This window comes from Colletes latitarsis, chromosome 6, assembly GCF_051014445.1.
Source record: "Colletes latitarsis isolate SP2378_abdomen chromosome 6, iyColLati1, whole genome shotgun sequence".
NCBI lineage: Eukaryota > Metazoa > Arthropoda > Insecta > Hymenoptera > Colletidae > Colletes > Colletes latitarsis.
This window is the reverse complement of record NC_135139.1, coordinates 15,868,965-15,889,425: the sequence shown is the minus strand read 5'-3', so window position 1 is coordinate 15,889,425 and position 20,461 is coordinate 15,868,965. Positions and strand designations below refer to the sequence as shown.

Sequence of the window (20,461 nt, the reverse complement as noted above, 5' to 3'; positions counted from 1 at the left end):
TCCTACCATTCCACAACCTCGCAAGAAAATGCTAAGCACCGATTCTCATTCGAAGGATACGAACAGAGGGTTTACAACACATTATACAGAGAAGAATAATTCTTGGGTGGGCAGGTCTTTTTCTCTGGATCTGAAAAAGAAGTTTCGACTACCAAAACAATTGAGATATTTTACGGAGAATGTTACATAATTCTATAGTGTACATCCGGGTTTGCCTTGTGAGGTAATAAAGGAACAGCCTAAGGCTGGCGCGTAATTTAAAAAATTTTCTGTGACCGTTCCATAAGAACTAACAAAGACATACAAGTTTCAGTGACATTGTTCCCTTGAATAATACACTTATTTTACTTTCCAGCAACCACTATGGCAGTGTTAAATGGCTTCAACCGCGTTAACGACACACTGGCTGGATTTTGCCACTCACCGACCGCCGATCCAAAGACTGTACCCTCTCGAGGCGAGACAGATCGATACCCGCACTGGAGAGCGTATTACATCGATTACGATACGGGCTTCGAAACTTCAAAGCAACGGCGAAATTTATCGGCGCACAACGAGACATTAATTCGAACGCTGCGATCATTTACATAACGCTCCCTAATGGCCCCCGCCGTTCGATCGATGCTAATTAAGCCGCGATGGGCATCGATCACTCCCCCTTTTCTCCGATCTACATCGAGGAGACAATGGAAAGGAAGGGTTATGAAATCTAGCTTCTGATGCGGTTCATACCAACTTTTACTCGATTATAGATCAACAAAGATATCCAGTCAAAAAATTCTTTATTAAAAAATTTCCATACCCGTTCTTTAAGAAATTTTCCAATTTCGAAGAATCCGAATTTTGAGAAACAAAAAACTCCAGGAAAATACAATCACTATACGTTTGATTATACAAGATGGAACCGTAGATTGTAGTTTGATTGAAACTGAAATGCAATAACGAATAGAAAGCAAATGGAAGTCTTTAACATAGAGAAGTTAGGTTTATTGAAAAATTAAATTTGAAGTTTCGGAATTGCATCTCTATGGAAGAATAATTATAGCCAGTGTTTAGAAACACGAACAGGAGTAGAGTATTGTGAGGAAATATGTCGATTAAGACTCCGCAGGAATAACTCCATAAATTGCTGAACTCGACTTTTATCTGTTCCACATTTCGACTTGTTTTTAACAGTAAATCAATTTTATCTCACCCCGGATTTGCGTACCCCTTTTATTTTTATTTCGCTTTCGTCATACGCCTTTGCTATCATTTCGTTATAAGTTATCGATAAACGACGAGCTGCTCGTTCAGGAAAACCGAAAGCCAAGTGGCTCGACGAATAGAAAGTTACAATTTTATGGCGGAAACGAGTTTCGCGATCCTTCGTTATCGCTCAACCGCGTGCAATTTAAATCATTTTACCTGCTCATCGTGACCTCCATTTACCAGAATCTGACAAGCAAATTCATTGGGTGCGATAAGAGAAAAAGTCGCGCGTACCGTTTACACGCGATCGACTTTCAATTAGGTTCGCGGCTTCTTGTCGAATTTTTTGTACTCGAATATTTAAAATGGTGATTAAGATATTCAAACACTATGTGCATTGATTTCATAAGTTCATCGTTCTTTTATAAACTTCACTCTTAATTACGTTATTTTATTAATGACATTCTACTGCATGAGTAGCCTCAAACAATCATATGCAATAGTCTGCCCTAACATATAACAAAACATACAATTAAAACGATTCGAATTAAAAATGAATGTGTTGAAAATCGTAACGTTTTTACCAATCAGCCTCCCTATTTTAAACTTGAGCTACAATAAAACTACACACTTTGACTTCTGAATGATTTTAGAATCTGTAATATAAACAAATGTTGAATATTTTCCCGTATTTCACTCACTTTCTAACGGAGATAAGAGTCAAATTCCTCGTACCTCCCTCGATAACGTTCGCGTCACAAACCCGAGCCAGCAAACATTATCGAGGGATTGCTGTACCAGTGTTCATGCAAGGGTATAACATTCGAAAAGCAATGTATAATAAACATTTATACGAATAGTTAGACTAGGAAACTGTGTAAAATACTCTGATATGAAAATTATGCGATTAGTCCGAGCATTGCATTCGAACATAGCGACCACGGGCTCTCAAGTCCGTCGGCTATTGGCGAACAAGGCGTCGCCGGGGAACTGGTGGAAAAGTATCGTTGGAAAATAAAACAAAACGTCGGGGCAAAAAAGCAACTACATCGCGTCGACTCTAAATGATCCCAATATCCACGCCCATTACGTGGCCGCGTCGATACGAATTTCTCGTTTACGACGGCGTAAAGTAAAACCGCGGCTCTCCGTCCATCGCGTCGCGTCGCGTCGGTCCGCCTCTCTCGCGTCGTCGCATACGTACACGCCGTGGAATGCAGTCGTATCTCCGCGGTGCCTCGCTTCGAAAGCACGATGCGTGTGGCGCGAACTCGGATAAAAGCGTTTTCTCGGGCTATCGTCGAACAGAACGTGCGTGTATCTGGTTGGCGTAACGCGACCCGACAGCCCGTATCGCGATACAATTTCACGGGGACGCGAAAAACGGAGTTGCCCGACCGGAGAGGAGCGGCTATCGTAGACGCGAACCTCGTGAAATCTCGCCTCCGGGCCGATGGATAAGAGATATCCGCTCTACGTGCAACAAACGAAGCGTCTTTCTTTCGCAGGGACGACCCGATTGTGTCAAGTCCAGACGAGCACGCTTCGCAGATTCTCTAAGCGTACCGTTAAACAACCTCGCCGATACGAGACCGCCATCAGCTGTTCGAGTCCCGCGCGATCAACCCCAATCGCGTGGCACCTTTTACTCCCATTTCACAATCAAGTGTAATTCTATAACAGCTCGTTTATTGGATGGTTACGATTCAAAAGTCATGGTTTTCCAGTAAACGTTCATTTTAAAGCGTCACCTTCTTTTAAAAATAGAGTACAAATGGGACTACATTCCCAATTATTTTCAAAATTTTTTGAAAATTCATCGTGAATGGAAATCAACCTTTTCATTCACCAATTCCAAAGGCAAGAAAAATTCACAGGGAAAGCGACGTCCAAATTCGTCACAGAGCACCCGTTACCGGCTTGACTGTTTCGAATCGAGGGACCCATTGTGCTCGCGCTGGAAATCTTCGCGCAACTGGTCGGTTCGCTTTGGCAATCCCGACACGTTCGATCGCCAAATTCGTAGCGGCCAGCAAATTCTCTTCCTTTCCTGTCGCTCTTTCCCCCTTTTCCTTTTAGACTGGCCCGATCGACCGCGTGGCTCGCGAGATCCTGATCAAAAATACACTCGCGCGATGTTCGCGCACCTCTACGCGATCGAGAGATCCCTTTCTGTAGAACGAACAATACAACGCTGACCACAAATCGAAAATAAAGAATAAAATTGTCACTCGAGACTTCATTTACGAGATAATTGAATCGAAGTTGCTGTGGTATGTCTGTCTACCACCCACTAATTTTACTTACATTGAAATTCAAGTTGCATCAGTCAATTTTCTCGAGAACGAAGCCTCGAATGAAAAAATTTTATACTTTACTTTCTATTTGCTTTTACATCTAAAATCACTCGCTTTTATCAGTACCATTAATACTGGGACACTATGTCGTTTATAATTTACTTCCACTCCAGACAAATCGTGATAAATAGTCTTTTATCGAGGAAGTCTGCTTGAAGTGCTCCTTTCAAGTCTGACGTAACAACGGTTTGAAAAATCAACACTAGGCGTAAACTCGTAAATATCGATAAATAATAATACTGATAATAATATCGACAGCATCATCGTCGTAAACGTCGCGAATTATTGCCACGGTAAATCTCGAGCTGCGTAAAGTCGCGATAACAACCGGTGCGTGTTTGCACGCGTCGAAATCACCGCGCTGAAAATACCAACGACAGGGAAACAAAGACGCAGCAACCGGCTCTCGATTTCACGACTGCCTTTATTTGCGCTGCTTTTTGGTCCTAAATCAACAATCGACCGAATACCTGTGACACCGCGACAATAAACACCGAGGAACTCGAGCATCCGGGGTCTCTGCGGTCCATGGAAATATTTCTCACGGGCAGGGACGAATTTACCATAAAGATAATGAGGCTTCGGTCCTCCGTGTTCAAAGTTCTTTGTTTCGTCATTTTTTAAATCAACTACCACACGGAAGAATAGTTGTGATATCTTAATGTTAAATAATCTTTCTACTGATATTACTATTCGAATACTCATCGACAGAGTTTGTATATCGCTCTGTAGAATATTCGAATAATTGGTGTTCGAATACGGGAAGTTCTATTGTAATACAATGCAACAATAAAGACAATTGCGACCGTGTACTTCACCGACAGACTAAATTTAACAGAGATTTCTTGCAAAGGTGTTCTCAGATTATTACACGTCGTGCTATTTCGATCGTGCAACGTTCAGCCTGACATTCAAGGAATTGTCTGTCGCAAGTGAGCTCGACTTTGCGCAATTTCACGGAATACAGGCAGGAAACATTATCCTCGCACTATTCTTAATTCTAATACTCTATTGGTGCCATTGTATGCCAAGACATTACAGAGTAAACACTATAATCTGGAAAGCTCGATAAGAGGAAAGACGTGAAGACGACGTTTTATCTGTATCTGTGTAGGATTGATTTTCTCAAAAATATTTATTTTTGAAGAGGACTCATACTTATTCTTGTGTTTAACTATTAAATAAATAAACTATTCTCGACTATACTATAATTAACTACCCAATTTTCATTTTCTTCGCGAACAATGCAAACACGAAATATCCTAGTGCTTTTCATTGTTCTAATGCCTTATTAATCATATTGTTTGTCAAGACATAACGGAGCAAACTCTGTAGTCTGGAAAACTTGATAAGAGCAAAGATACAGTGACTCGCGAAGCTCCAAAACGACTTTCAGAAAATTTCTATTGGGAATCACACGATCGTTGCATCGTTCGGAAGAATTTCTGAGCAAAACAAACGCGTGTCTCTCGCTCTGGTAATTACGACAGATTCCAATGAAACTCGAGCAACCACCAAAGTGAGATGAAGCGTGACAAATATCTTCGCGAAGAAACCGCCGACAGGATTTTACACGAACCTTTAATGAATTTGAACGAGCTTTCTCGTAAATTCCGATGTTCTTTTGCCGATAAGAAACGAGAAGACTCGAACACGTTCGATACAAAGAAGCAATGATCTATGAAGACACGATAGAAAGGAGAGTTTTTATATATAGCGTCTATTAATCTTCATGCAATGATCTGCATCGATCCGCTCTACAGTCGGTTAAAAATAAAAAAATCTTCGATGAAATTGTACAGAATATTTTTCGAAAATTGACGCGATTATACTACAACAAAATAAAATACTATAGTGGTATAGATTCTTTAATTCCAAAAACAACGTAATACCTTAGATAATACACTAATCACAATTAGCACATTACCTTCGATAAGGCATTGTTTTTATCCGATATTTTCATACGAGTATCTTAATTTGTTCGATATATCCCAATGTTTACGACTGATCTATTCGAGATTTGCTCGATATCTTAATTGATTCGAACCTTTAAACGAAACGTTATTATTTCTGCTGAATAGAATAACACTAGCTTGTAAATCAAGTTTCACGATTTATTGCTATTCGATAACACGCATACGTACTGCAATGGGTCTTAAAAGTATTGAAACTTTCAATTTTTAACCTCGTCTACATGATCTATCCATTAAGATTGCTTTCTCCTGTATTTGTGACCTTCACCGATATCATTTTCTAAGCTCCTGTTGTGAACTACGTAATTATTTAATTCCCGTCATTTCCGTCTATTTTAATAATCAAAACATTTCTGATAATAATAAATTATTTCAAATAGTTACTTTTTATTTTTATTTCAAACGAAAGTTGCTTAGATCTGGCCTACGGTTACATTAAATGCGTTTTTATCTGCAAACTGTAACAAAAGCAACACAAACGAGAAGAAATGGATTCTGGATCCATATTCTATCAGATAAAGGCTAAAACGCCAAAGTGCCATTTTCGTAGCTGTATCGCGAATAGCGGGAACCTTATCCTCGCGCATAGTTTCCTCGTTGGACATTTTTGTCGGGGCATCGAATCCGATAATAACTGATAACGATTAGCGTCGTTCTGTGCGAGAAAGCGAGTATCTGGCGCAAGGTAACGACCTGTTATGAATAAGTAATGACTTTCGATCGTCATTCCGGACGACCGTTATCTCGAGAAGAGTGGCAGAGGAACATCGCTGCGCAATAAATGATACAACTCGATTGCTAATGAATGAAGCAACGTGCTCGATGCAGTCACTCGTCAGACACGCGGATAATCGAGTTATGCGGATAATCACGAGACGCCGATTAAAAAAATCCAACGAAACGAGAAAAGAAAGTTGAGTTGCTAACGGTACAGCGTTATCTCGTCTCTAAGCAACGTTTTACCGTAAAACGAACGCGCGTAATCCGTTGCGTGCGTTCCGAGAATCTAGCAATGGCACTAAGGCGTCCCTGATAAAATTGCATAACTCGAGAACTTTCAATTACTGACAATAATCCTTCGTTTAATGACGATAAATCGGGTCTATCGGAACCGATTATATTTTGCATTATATTATTATGAGAGTATCAGGGATTAATCGGCGAAATAGGACCAATTTGTTTGGTACAAAGCTAAGGACACTACGATTCACATTCTTTTTATCTCAAGGTCTTGGTCTGGAATGGTTTTTTAATTCTATTGTGTACATTTAGATAGAAACGGTAGAACCATTACAGAGATGTCATTCTTTGGATGGATAGAACGTTCGATAAAGTATGCTACGTGCGGAACGATATGTAATACGAGACATATACGTATGTCCCGTACCGCAGTGAACGTGTTAAGAGTTATGGTGGAAGTTAACCCACAAACAATAACTCAAGGTCTTACAGCAGACTTAGAAGCTACCATTGCGACAGTTTCTCGACACCTGGCCACAATACGGAAGGTGAATAAACAAATACCACAATAATTGACGGACGGTCAACAATCGAGACGATTGGAAGTACATAGTTAGTCGTGTGAGATTGAAAACTGAAAGCAGTTCTATACGATATTACACATTCGTAAAGGCTTCTTTTTACACCATCTTAAAGAAGGTATATCAAAGATATTTCTCAAATTTTTACAGACATATTAAAACGATGTATTTTCAATAATTGCTATCGAAAGTAATTATTCAAAATTTGACTTATAATTTTGCTCGGTTAATATCAGATAATTGGTATAGTTACGAATAATTGAACTGCTATTAATCTTCAGGAAAGAAACCGAACAGAAATTAAAACGATTATTTGAAATAGGCGGAACGTAATTACTCCTGACGGTAGCAATCATTTAAAAAGTTGTTATTTCATGAAAAAACCATCGTTTCAATTTAAGTCCGGATATTTTTCAAACAGACCGCGTACATTAAAAAGAAGCTATCGATACTAATGATGCATATTTTACTTCGATAAAATTCTATTTTTCAAAAATATAGTTTTCATTTTAATTTACGAAACGACAATTTTACGTTATGCGGGCCAATAAATAAAGACGATTTAACGTATCGTTCGATAGTGGTTTCCTCTCGAGCCTGGAATTCCTCTTGTTGCTCGCGCGTCGCGAGACCGATTTGTGTCGCTATTCGCGCTGAATTATCGACTATATCGGCTGAAAAGCGCACGATTGCGTAGATCGCCATTGGGATTCCGTAAGCGGCAATACGCGGCCTGATTTCAGCCAAGGACTCACATAATTTTTCGAGATCACCGGCTTCGATAAAGTTTGATTTTCTGCCGCGACGCCGGCTGGCCGGTCGCGTTTGCTCGAGCGCGAAACAAACGCGAAAGAAAGGAACCGGACTCGATTCTCGCGCTCAACGGGGCGAACGTTCTCAAACGTTATCATTGACCTATCATATGGAAATGAGCAGATAACGTATTGGGTATGGAAAGGACAATATTTAACAGTACGGCAGAAAAAATTTTTCCCATTGTTACCGCGGATAATTCCCTTTGTCAATATTCTGTCCGAGATAAGTTATCGTCTTCGCGTTCGCTCGACTCCGGGCGACATTTTTCACGCTCGATATTTCCAACTAAAGCGTCGGAGCACAGCTGGTTCGTACATTTGAAATTCGAATCGCATAAAATAAATTTTATGGAACCGGGCCAAGTACTCGATCATTCGACCAACAGAGTGGAACACCTTATTGCTACAATTTTCAGCCCTCGTTTTCTGCAGTACGAACTGTATAATTGTGCTTATGATATAAGGTATCTTTCTGATAATGTCTTTCTTTGTACCAATTGTATGACAACAAGTCAATGAAATTATGGGGACACTTCCCACGCTTGCCAGCAGAGAGCTACACTCTCTCGCAAGTGCTCGATCAATTATTGAATGTCGGCTGTTTTAATTTCTGCATAATATTATTACGTCACTATTCTCTTCCTATTTGTCCTTACACGTTCTAATTTTTTTATTAATCTAGTATTCTGAAGATGAATCAAAGGCAACCAGACGAACTATTGTTCGTAAATAAGATCGTCTGACGGTTGATTTCGATACGTGAACCCCGACAATTATCTCGAACAGCGTACGTAGATCGCGAGCAGTTTGATGGTAAAGAGCCGTTTAACGAAAAATATTGTTCCCGAACCGCCGTTGAAGATCTCGCGATGCGAAACCGCTGAATGATGATATCTGGACCGGCGATCTGCGATTTACTCGGTCGACGACGGTCCGGGGCTTGCATATCTCGAAGCATCTTGAGCATTTCTACGGCCATTTCTCTATCCGGTCGGCCTCCTACCGTTTCGCACGTCTGAGGTCGGTTGTTGTGTGTTGTGCGGACGGCGGATGCACGCCGAACGACGAAACCGGATGTCCTTCGCTCGAGGAAAAAGGAGAGATTAAACGGGAAGTAATGTAGGATAACGAAGGGGTTGGAAGAGACGGCGAGGCTGGCCCGTAAATACCGCGGGAAGGAAGGAAAAGATCGACCCAAGCCAATAAGTTTCGCATTAATAATCTTGTTGGCGCGGCCAATAGCCATCGAAGCGGCAAGTTTCTAGAGCGAGTATAATCGACGATCGGCTCTGTAATCTTGAGAAATCGGCAAGAAACGCGGGAACGGAGAAGAAGAGACCGGAGCAAGGATTATTTACCCGAAAGCAATTGGTCGCGCGTGTTTCAATACTAACTTCCAGCGTCCAACGCCTTGGCGAGAAACGATCCGGCGAACGTCGAAAACGGATACCAAAACATGTACACTCTGATTAATGATTATCGTTACTAAGTAATCGGTAATCATTATAAATGATCAGCACAAGTAATCAACGCGAATGTAATCATGATTAATGATTAGCATGATTAATGATCGATGCAAGTAATCATGAAATGATTAAGCTCTTTATTACGATTTAATGAACAAGTTAGTACTGGCACGTTAAATAACGATACTTTGTTTTAGAAAATATTTATCTGCTAAATAAATTAATGGTTTAAATAAGTAAATACTAAAATATATGATTAAACGCTTAAAGATAAATTTCCAAAGGCGTCAAGGTGTTATTTGCGTCGTCCTCGACGAAGGGAATTGGTCACGGCGAGTTCGCGTTTTATTCGACGCGCCAGGACAACGCGATCGTGAATTGGTTCGATGCTGCGTCGATTTATAACGCACCGATAACAGATAATGTCGAGAACAGGTTCCGAGAGACAGACTTCACGCGCGCGGAGCCTTTTGCACGAGCCGCTAATTCGTGTCACGGTGCTCGAGTCATTTGCGACAATGAGCGATACTGCAAATGTCGATGACATGCCGCGCCGACCGAGAACGGTCATTGTGCAAGCGAATAGGCCTGGGTTAGCCTGCATGTGGACGACCCTTGGAAGATTGTACTAGCTTTGACCTCGCTACATGCAATTCTCCGGTCGCGATCTTGGCTGGACGTAAATTGGACCACTTTTGAATTATACTACCCGTTGAACCGCTCAAATGCTCGGTCTGGAATTCAGTCCAGTATTTCTATGTTTCGAGGAAAAGATTGACACAATTTTATCGAAATATTAGATCACATTTGCATTTAGAGTAACGATTTAAGTATACGTGCATTAAATAATAATCAAAAATTATAGATCAGTCTAATAAAACAGAAAAAAGAAGACGAAACGCGACAAAAAAGATTATTAATGAGAAATATAATATTTACAGCGTAAAGTTCCAACCCTCTTAACGCGAAATAATAGATAAAATTAATACGATTGTAAAAATCAAATTTATTATTAAAGATATCACCCAGATCAAGCATTGAATCTACACTAGGTAAAAGATGAGTACACAAGCGTATAAAAAAAAAAAAGAGTAACGATCATGTTGCGACGAGAAAAACTAATGACCGAGCATTTGGTAATATTAAAAAACCGAGTTCCTTAGGCACCATGATTCATGTCTTCCAAGTGTAGATTGGAGTTCACGAGCATCCGCAAATGATGATACACGCTTGTAGAGTTTTAGATCATCAGCATACAACAAGGATTCACCTTCATATGGCTCATGAGTGATATCGTTAATAAATAAATTGAACAGTAGAGGCTCGAAATGAAAGGCCTGTAGAATTTCAGAAATGGATACAATGGATTCATTATGTCAAAGTTGGGATACGAACAGTTAGATATCTGTCAGATAAATAAATTGGAATTTATTCTAAAGAAACGGTCGTTTAGCTTAATTGTTTTGTACCTTCGTGTTAATATTTTACTGTTTTACAGCAGAAGGAATGCAATTACAAGAATTTTAAGCGCAATATTTAAAATAGTAAATATTCTATAAGGAAAAGTGACGATAAATGGAAAACGATTTAAAGCTGTCGCGAAAAAATGAATTTGCATTTCATTATCGCCGGATCATTTAAAGACCGACTTTAGATGCTGGAATGTCTCATTAATATTAATACCTATATCGTAAGAGGGTAACGAGTGTTGAGGACAGTTAGGTTCAAAGCTAGTAAATCGATTAACCGTAGACGAAAAAGCGGATTCTAAAAGCACAGCAATCTAATTAACAATGTCACAACTATTTTTTAAACGTACTCGATACTATATAGTCATAATTTTTCAGAAAAAATTATACTTGATCTTCATTTATTTGTTTATCTATTCAAAGTATGTTAAATAAGTAGTTCAGAACCTATTTCTAGGAGATTCGTGATCGAATACTTAATTGACCATCCTCACGATATGCAACTGTTCTTGCAATAAATTATTCTAGTGTCTAGGTGAAGCAGATGCGATGCATAAATTTAATATAAGTATGTTGTACTAAATTTCTAATGGAGTAACAAGTAAATCATGCGTGTCAAGTTCTCAAGTATGATTTTAATCCTCTAGACCGAATTTTATTTTATTTTATAAAAATTAAGAGAAGAAAATTATTCACTCATTCTAATAGTTCTCGGTTATTTTATACGTTCATGAATTAATTAAACAAGAAGTGATTGAATACGATGATTGATTTTTTATTTTCACTTAATGAAATATTAATTTCACAAGAAACGTCGACCATGAAGGGAGAAAAAACTGAGAACAGTGAGAACGTGGAAACGAATACGAATTAATATTCGGTTCATTCTTCGTGATTGCAATACTTCATTAAATCGTCATACACGAGAATCTCTAATTATTTCAGGCAATATATCAAAAGCGAGTCCAACACACACGCCCACCAATTCTTGGGACACCCGACGCTGGTAAACCCGATAAAAAATAAACTCTAATTACTCCGCTTCCTCGTGCAAGTAATGCACTATGTAACTGTAACACGGCAATAAAAATCAGCTAGGAAATGCACTATAACTCTGAAGTGTCGTATTTTTCTTGCGGCAGAAAAATTCCGTGCCCCCGTATAGTAGCTGCTAGATTAGCGAGTCACTAATGACCCTACCATTCGTCACGCCGTATATTCTCCTCGTGTTTAACACTGATACGAATTCGCCGCACAGGTTCGAGCCGTTCCTCCAGTTTCTCCGCGCATGAATTCCGTAATCACCCGGCGAACACGCCGAGGCACGAACTGAAACTCCAAATATCCCTCCGATTTTATACGAGTGACCCAGAATGCGTCTATCCCAACTTCGTGAGAAAACTAGAACGTGTTCCAGTCAAACTGGATCTTCGTTCCAGCGGCGATCGGTGAGAAGAGGTGCAACCGACAGAGCCAGAAACCTATATTTACCGCAACACGACTACCGTCGAGCTCGCATAACCCGCGAGAAAGACCTCCCGCGCAATACTCTTGGGCAATATACGTGCTCTTTTCGAGGTAATGGCGTTTTACCTATGCTCGTTCCGAACGCCTTTCTTTCGCCTAGACCCGAATTCGCCTAGATCCTTTTATCCGCGGAATTCCTTCGCTCTCCACTCGAAATTTTCTCCACAATTTTCTCTCGTTCCCATATTCGCTACCAGATAATCACTGGATAAGATCGTTAACTCTGTTTCATTGTATGGCTAATATTTCTTCGGTCAAAATCACCCTATATGTGCGTCGAAAGATAGAGAACGTGTTAAACATTAATTTTAAATATAAGTGATGACAGAGTTAAATGATAACATGTCAAGTTGATCTTGTTTATTTTGTTTCTGTAACTATTCGAAAGTTAAAGTTTTTAAAAGTAGATTTTAGAGTGGGTTTGGTGAAAGGGAATGTGACTGTGCCATTACGTTGTGGTTTAATCATTGTCAGTCAATCACTGATCAAACAAACTTTAGACTTTACTCTAGTACTCTAAACCGAAACTCAATTTTCATTTCTGTAGGATTTTCATTTAATATTCAAATTATATCACGAAAAATAATGACCAAAAACTGAAGAACGCTGAAAACTAAAAACTAAAAAAAAAGCTTAATCCTGATTTCCAAAACAATATAAAAATTCCGACTGTTATTACTTTCTCAATAATTAATTTATCATCAAAGAATAAAATGATTTCTGAAGGTGTATTAATCATTTGAATGACAAACTGCCAACGATCTATTTACTTATCTATAATCTCGGAAACTTTGACGAAATGCTCGAAGAGAGATGATTCTCTGCGTGGAATTCTCAAATGACTTGAAAAACGTACTGTTTGATTGCACGGTATTTTCACCAGCAATTGCATGAAATGAAATGCAACGTACAGCACGGTTCGAAATGAGATTCCGCGCAACAAGTGTGGAAATTCAACAAGTATTACGAGCCAACAAGTATTATGGCATATCACTCGGTCGTTAAATTACGTATGCGACGTGAAGTTGCTAAAACAGGTGTTAAAGTATTGACTTAGAAGCAGCGTCTTGTTACATACAAAAAAAAGGAAAATTAATCAACGGTAATGATCTCGAAAGCTGGTCGAGCGATTATACGCGGTAAACTGTGCATATTTATGCGAAAGAAAGATAGGTTTTTGCGCAGGGTAATCTCGACGGCCATTTATCGAAGTAACAATTTCATCAGAATTCGGGGGAAAAAATTCTTGCAAAAAGGGTAATTACGATTGTTTTTTAATATTAATTGAGCTGCCACACCACGACGAATTGCGCAACGATGCTCAGAGATTTCGTATATTAAAAAGAGATACATATAATATCGCAACCGTATTAAATCTCGTGCTATCATATGTAATTTGTATCCAAACTGTTCTCCAACATCCACGGTGCGAATTCGTGCGATCAAGATTTATCTAAAATAGAAAGTGAAAGGCGTAGCTTGCACAACTCCCCTTTGACGCATTAATAATTACAATTTATGTTCGGCGTCGCATCCGCTCGCGAATCATATTTGTTCCAACTTCGAAGCGCAACGAAATCTAATGGAATTCCAGCATCGTAAATTCAATGATGCGTGATCGCGAAGGGGTCTTTATACTAAAACTATCCGAGCGCTCGCGAGAAAAAGAGCAAAAATAAAAGCACGGTATGAATATTCGAATCGAGCCAAGACCTCGAGTCGTTTAAAGGGAACGTGTACTCGAAGAGACTGAATAGAAATAACGAACCCAAACGATGAAGCTACACCGAACTCTTTTCGATCTTCTCGACTAAACTAGCTATTTAAATATATTTAATGTACTTGAATAATCGAGTAACGTTTATTGGATCATTAAGAGGTTATTCTACTTTAAAAGAACCAATACTTTGTTGTGAGAAACTTCGTTGAATATTTCTGACAAGGTTCAAAGTTCCCTTAGGGTCCACTATTGCTTCAAAGTTCTATTTCCAATGGCGTAAAATTAATTTAATGCTCTTAAGACTCGAAATTTTAAGAAAATGAAAAAAGTCTTCTTTATCTTCGAAGTAAAGGACGATCTTGAGCATTCGGTTCATTCCGATGAAACATGTTTGCCCCGGTTTAAATTTCGAGCGCATTCCGATAAGTCTAGATTTATTCAATGATCGCGTACGTCGTCGTTTCTCAGAAAACTACGTACTCGGTCCATTGATGAACCTCGGAGCAGCTGAAACGTGATTCATCGTAAGAAAAAACCACGGTTCGTGCTATGACCCAAATGTTTCACCGATAAGGACATCGTATGGAACATGAGATGAATGTATGTACTGTTTATGTCAGTCATACTCGTCTGTTCTTCCATACATGACGCATCGAGTCCTTCGAACGATAGTGTAATGCAACGAGTGTCGAGGTCAATCGTGCTTATCCATTCAAACTACTAAATACGCAATGGGTACTCCGAGTATTCGAACATTTAAATATATTTTTAATCCTTGTAAAATCAAAATCACAATGGAGTCATTGTGAAAACTACGTAAAATTTTGTCTGCATTTTTCTAGGTATTTGTTACATTAGTAAAATCGACACATTTCATATAATTGCCATATGTAGTAAATTGTAAATTGAATACTTTTCTAATGTTTGCTCCAATTTTTTTTCGAGTTATTCGATTAATCGAGTACTCAATTCCGTTAGATAAAACTAGCTAGTAATTCGATCAATACGCTATAATAACGATACGCCACCATCGCTACAAATATTTACCGACGAGTATCGAGGCAACAAAGAGATTTGCACAAGGACGCATGTTTGAATTACTAATCGTCGGTCGACGAGCGCGTGTCAACAACCATCAATTGGAAACATTTCTCATACGTTCAACGTTTAATATTCAGATTTTATCCGCACGCTTGTGTAAACCCTGACGGGGAGATTGGTTTCGTTACCCTACTTTCGTTACTTTCCAGAACTTCCATAATTGCGGTAACAGCCCGCATAAATTCTCTTTCAATGTAAAATTCGTTCCTCGCGTTACAGTCGGAACTTTTACTCGGTTGCAGCAACAATTCGATAGACGATACGCGCAATTCTACGTGAATGATTCATGAAAATTTTACTGAAAACACCTAGCGAACATTAATCTGTGAATTAACTCTTTTAAAGTAATTTGGGATTTCCTATTTCGTCTTGGCCTTTTAAAACCGTATATATTTTTGATTTTGTGGCATTGTAGCTGACGAAAAAACGAGTGCAACAACCTACTGTGCATTAAATGTACAAATTTTATCTCCACTACTAGGATGATACATAATTAACTCGAAATATTATATGTCACAATTTTTGGTAATAAAATACAAATACAAATTCTTAATAAAATTTCAAAACAATAATACATACATAATAATGAAATATCCAAAGATCTCAGAATTAAATCCGAAAGCCATGCAACTTAAAAAAAAAAAACAAAGCTACGTAACTCGAGAACTGCATTCTATCACGCAAAAATTTTTACAAGCAAGTCGTGTCCCATCGATTCAGATAATAAAAGTTCTTCTGTATTCTAGAGCTCATAGATTAGTCTCGGTGAGTTTAAAGTGTCAAAGACGACGAATAGACGAGCTTTCGCTTTGATGAAAGGTTACGACCCGGCTCGACTTCGGCCCCGATCGATATATTAGTTAATAGTATTTTAACAAGGATTGCATTCGGACGTCTTGGCAGTCCGAGGATACGGGGCAGCAACTTTTGCACGAGTCCATAATTAACAAGTGCAGCCAGACTACCTGTATCGATGGCCGGGGCACGTGAAGGTTCCTCATACGGCAGGATCCTCTGGTTCTTAAAGGTAGTCATGATTCATTCATGAGACGGGCCTTCGATCGCATGCGCGAACAACCGAGGGAAACGAGCACAATCGTAGGCGAGTTTTGTGATCCTCGATATACCTGCTGCTGGTACCTGGGCTGCTGGTAACAATTTTTCACTCCATTCTACCGTCGAGCATCGACTTCAAGGTCGACGGAACTACGCGATATTTGCCATTCAACCGCGTCGGGTTAATTCTATTATACTTTTGCCATTAGCTCACAATGGCGTATTGAATCGGTTTAATTATTCGATTTCTCGTAGCCGGAGCATCCGATCTTATGAAAAACACCCGGCACAGTAATCACTGTGCACGCGGTGCATTCTCTCGGCTCGCGTAGCTCGAGGCGACCAAGCCGTTCCTTCGAAAAACGATCGTGTCGAAAGGCTGGAAAAGGAAGCACAACCTCGAGACCTTCGACGCGAAGAAGAACCAACCCACGGATTTATCGACGAAAAGGTCAAGGCACTCCTGGCAATATATCGAGTCGATGTCAAGGCCGATGCGCTCGCTAACGATATCGAGAGTTCCTCGATTTTTCATTAGAAAATCCATCCGCCGGATTTGGGACGAATCAAAATTCGAGGCATCAGTTGATGGATTATAGACAAATTAAAACTGGTATATTACAGCGAAACGTTGATCGTTCTTCTAATAATACTAATACTCAAAAGATTCTTAATGAAAATATTTTTATATCAATAATCATAGTTTTCACACAATATATGTATATCAAGCTATTTTTTCTTTCAGTTTATTGATAGTCTCTATGTCGCTTTTATGTCACTATTTATTGTTTGTACTAATAGTAATCTAGTAATAATTAATTTTAAGCGTTGTCAGTACGAACATTTTCTCGATCTCACATATTCAGTGATTAGAAAAAGAATAGTGCTACATACGCTAATTACATTTGAAGTTTCAAGTTGATTTTCTCGGGAAACAGAGAACAATAGATGTAACCATCAATAACTTATCAATAGTGTGATCATAGAACGGCGAATCAAGATGATGTCGCGAACGTGGGACAAGTTACTCGTAGAAAAGCCTAGCAAAGATGATGCAAAACTCCCTCGATAATATCTATTAGACCCAAATTTGAATTTTATTATTTCGTACCAATCCATTCCAATTTCATTCTTTATTTTGATGAATTCGTGTGCTATTATCTTTGTTGCTCGGTACAAATTAGAACTTTACGACTGTAAAATAAGCAATTTCCATGGGTCAAACTAAATTTGAAGTCCGATGGACGGGGGTTGAACATTCTACGCGATGTTTACGCGCCCGCATGCTGTTCTCGCGCGAAACTGCTCCGTGAATTTTAACGGGTCGCGTTTCTTTTGCACAAGCAAGCCGGAGATAACGATCCTCGACGGATCCTCCGGTATTCGTGCACTCTTGGAGCGCGATTCAACAGCCACACCGGTACCGAGAACCAGCTCGCAACGGGATATCGCGGCACGAGGTGTGCGCATCCCCGATTGTATATACTCGCCATTAACAGCACGCTAAACATTCTCAGGGAATTTTTCTCACGCACGGACCTCGACCATTTCCCGGCTGGTGCGTTGTTCCTCGTCATTACTTTCCCTCGTTTCTTTTGTAATTGTTTGTAATGATAATTTCGACAGGAAAACATCGTTAGTTACTTTAATTGTATCTCGGATTTTCCATTTACCACGCGAACTATAGTCGCAATATAGGTATTGGGTACAGCAAAACAGTTTTCGAAACGTGGAAAACGTTCTTACGCTCGTACGATTCACGGTATAGGCTCCATTTTTCCTATTAACAGGTAGACAAAAATGTGAGAAAACTACAGTAAAAGTAAATATAAGAATACGATAAAGAATCTACGATGAAAGTTATTTCAAAGAAATTTGTTGTTTAATTAATTTACTTAGAAAATGCTTTAATATACGTTAAGTTGACGTTCTATTTTATGATACATAATTTAAAAGTTCAGATTTTTAGACATCCACTGTATAGCAATGCATAATTTCAAGCATAATGATCTGTGGCTCTGAATGCAACTGCATTCCTTTGTAATAATATACTAGTTCTTCGGATGTAAAATACTGTGCACATCCACGTTTAATGATGTCATCGTTCTTGAATCATCTTTCGTTAAAAAGATGCGCCATTTCTCGGAAAAGGTGATAGTCGGACTAAGCAAAATCTAGGCTATAGACAGGATGAATTAATTCTGTTTCTTTTATTCTTTGAATCATCGAATGTCCTATAGAGTGACTAATAAACCTAAAGAATCTATTAAACCAACTTACACTCGCATATTCCAGTTTAGAACGAACCAACGTATTATAAGCAGTTATTAAAGCTAAAGAATTTTAAAAATCGAAGCAATAATAAAATTTTAATAAACCCGAGCGTCCTGACAGAACTGTTAACGTCTATAATATGTGGAAATAAAGAAAATTTATTATCGTAGCTCACACCTATATCGCATATACAGTTAACAGATTCTAATACTGTATTAACGAGTATATTAAAATAAGTCCCACTATATTGCATTTAAAAAGGTTAAAATGGAGCCTATTATCTCCAAAAAATGTCATGAGATTCTTGAGATCGGTTCCTCAACTCCAAAAATTGATTTAAAATCATAAACATTTAATTTTGAACGATAATAAACATACAAAGAAACATGAAATTCTTCTGCGACTCAGTAATTATATTTTCCACTCACTGAAATCGCCAGATAGAGAAGTAAACAATTTAAGAGACGAAATTTTTCAAATATGTCTTAGACTATTTGAAACACAAGAGGAATTTGTTCAATTTTGAACATTATTTTGATATGCACTGATAAGACATTGACACGACCTGTCAATGGTCTGCAAATTTGTGTAAACATGATCTCCAGAAATGTATATAATTTCAAAATAACAAGGGAAAGAAACGAATGTCATCTAACCTAAGGGTATAATTTAATTAGATATTTAAAAAAGTAAAATAAGTAACAAATTATCGCCCGATTGGCACCTGCGCGAATAGAGTTGCGTAGAGGATCGTATCGTCCGAAAATACTGAGGCAGTCAACAAGTTTCATCTACACCGAAACAAACAAACGCGGAAATATTGGCGAATAATATAAATCATGCGATTCCGCGATCGACGCAAGGATTACGCACGTCCGTTACGTAACGACCGTATTTTCGTTCGCACGTGGAGCGACTCCGGCTCCGACTACGATTCGCGCTTTCGAAAGGAAAAAGGAGAACGCGCAGCGCAACGAAACGCGACGCGCGAGGAGAACGAGGGTCGTGCAGGTGCGCGAATAAACGCGTAACGCTGCGTGTCGATCCGCGAGAACCGCAAAATGAACCCAGCGGACGTACAGCCGTGCGTTGGTACGGTAGCCCGGAGCGTCTTGGCTCGTGAACCCCGAGGAATTCGAGGGCGATGTTTTGCAGCACCTGGCAGCGGAGCTGACAGCTGCCGCGGACCGGCGAAACAGAAAAATCGAAACGAATGAGTACCTGTTAGTTCACAGATTCCCACCTGTTGATTCAGCGCCGGCGAGCGTCCAGTTTGCGTTGCGGTTGCTAAGCGGGCTCTGCACCACGGAGGACAAGCGTTATCCAGGATGACGACCGGTCGAAGTCCGCACAGGGCACACAGTATCGAAGAGGGAGAGAAACTGGCCGTTGACGTCGTGAGGGAAAGAGACCGAACGAGCACATCCACTGTTACCACGCACAGCACGTTAACGCGCCGGCTGAGAACAATCCTGCCCCCGCCGTGGCCACGTGCGAGATTGTCCCACGACAGAGACGAACGGACGGGAACCGAGATCGTGTTCACCGCGATGACATGGCCGCGGAGGCAGACGATGAACCCGTCAGCGCGCGAACTCAGCGTCCTTCTTAGCGTCTGGTGACACGGCCAGAAAGGACTTCGTCGTCATTCTATCCGTCCTGGGGTTCGAACGAAGCGTGGCCCGCGATCCACTCCGCGCGAGCGCTGACACACGACTGTAGCCGAAGTTCTACGACGGCGTGGCCGAGCCGCGCGGCCGAACGACGCCGACAGTCACCGACGGGACGCGAGGACGCCCGAACCCGGTCGAACCTACGAGATGGAATGCGCGCGGCGGAAATCAGGCGGGATCGGAATCGGGATCGAGCTTGGGTTCGCGCTCGGACTCTCAGGATCTCGAGCTCGGACTCTCCGGTTCGAAGGCGATCCAAGGCAAACGACCGCTCTACCCCGCTTCTTTCGTTCCCCCC

At 40.0% G+C, this 20,461-nt stretch overlaps 1 protein-coding gene across 2 annotated transcripts in view; it reads right to left on the bottom strand.

The window, feature by feature from the left end:
• The window catches only part of Shrm (shroom), a 221,458-nt gene extending 201,275 nt beyond the window's left edge, over positions 1-20,183 (bottom strand). Inside the window, exon 1 of one of the 2 annotated variants that reach the window (XM_076767551.1) lies at positions 19,712-20,183. The gene's annotated coding sequence lies outside the window, so the exon portion shown is untranslated. The remainder of the gene's footprint in view (positions 1-19,711) is intronic. The other variant, XM_076767552.1, reaches the window with a different exon arrangement.
• Positions 20,184-20,461: the final 278 nt, after the last annotated feature.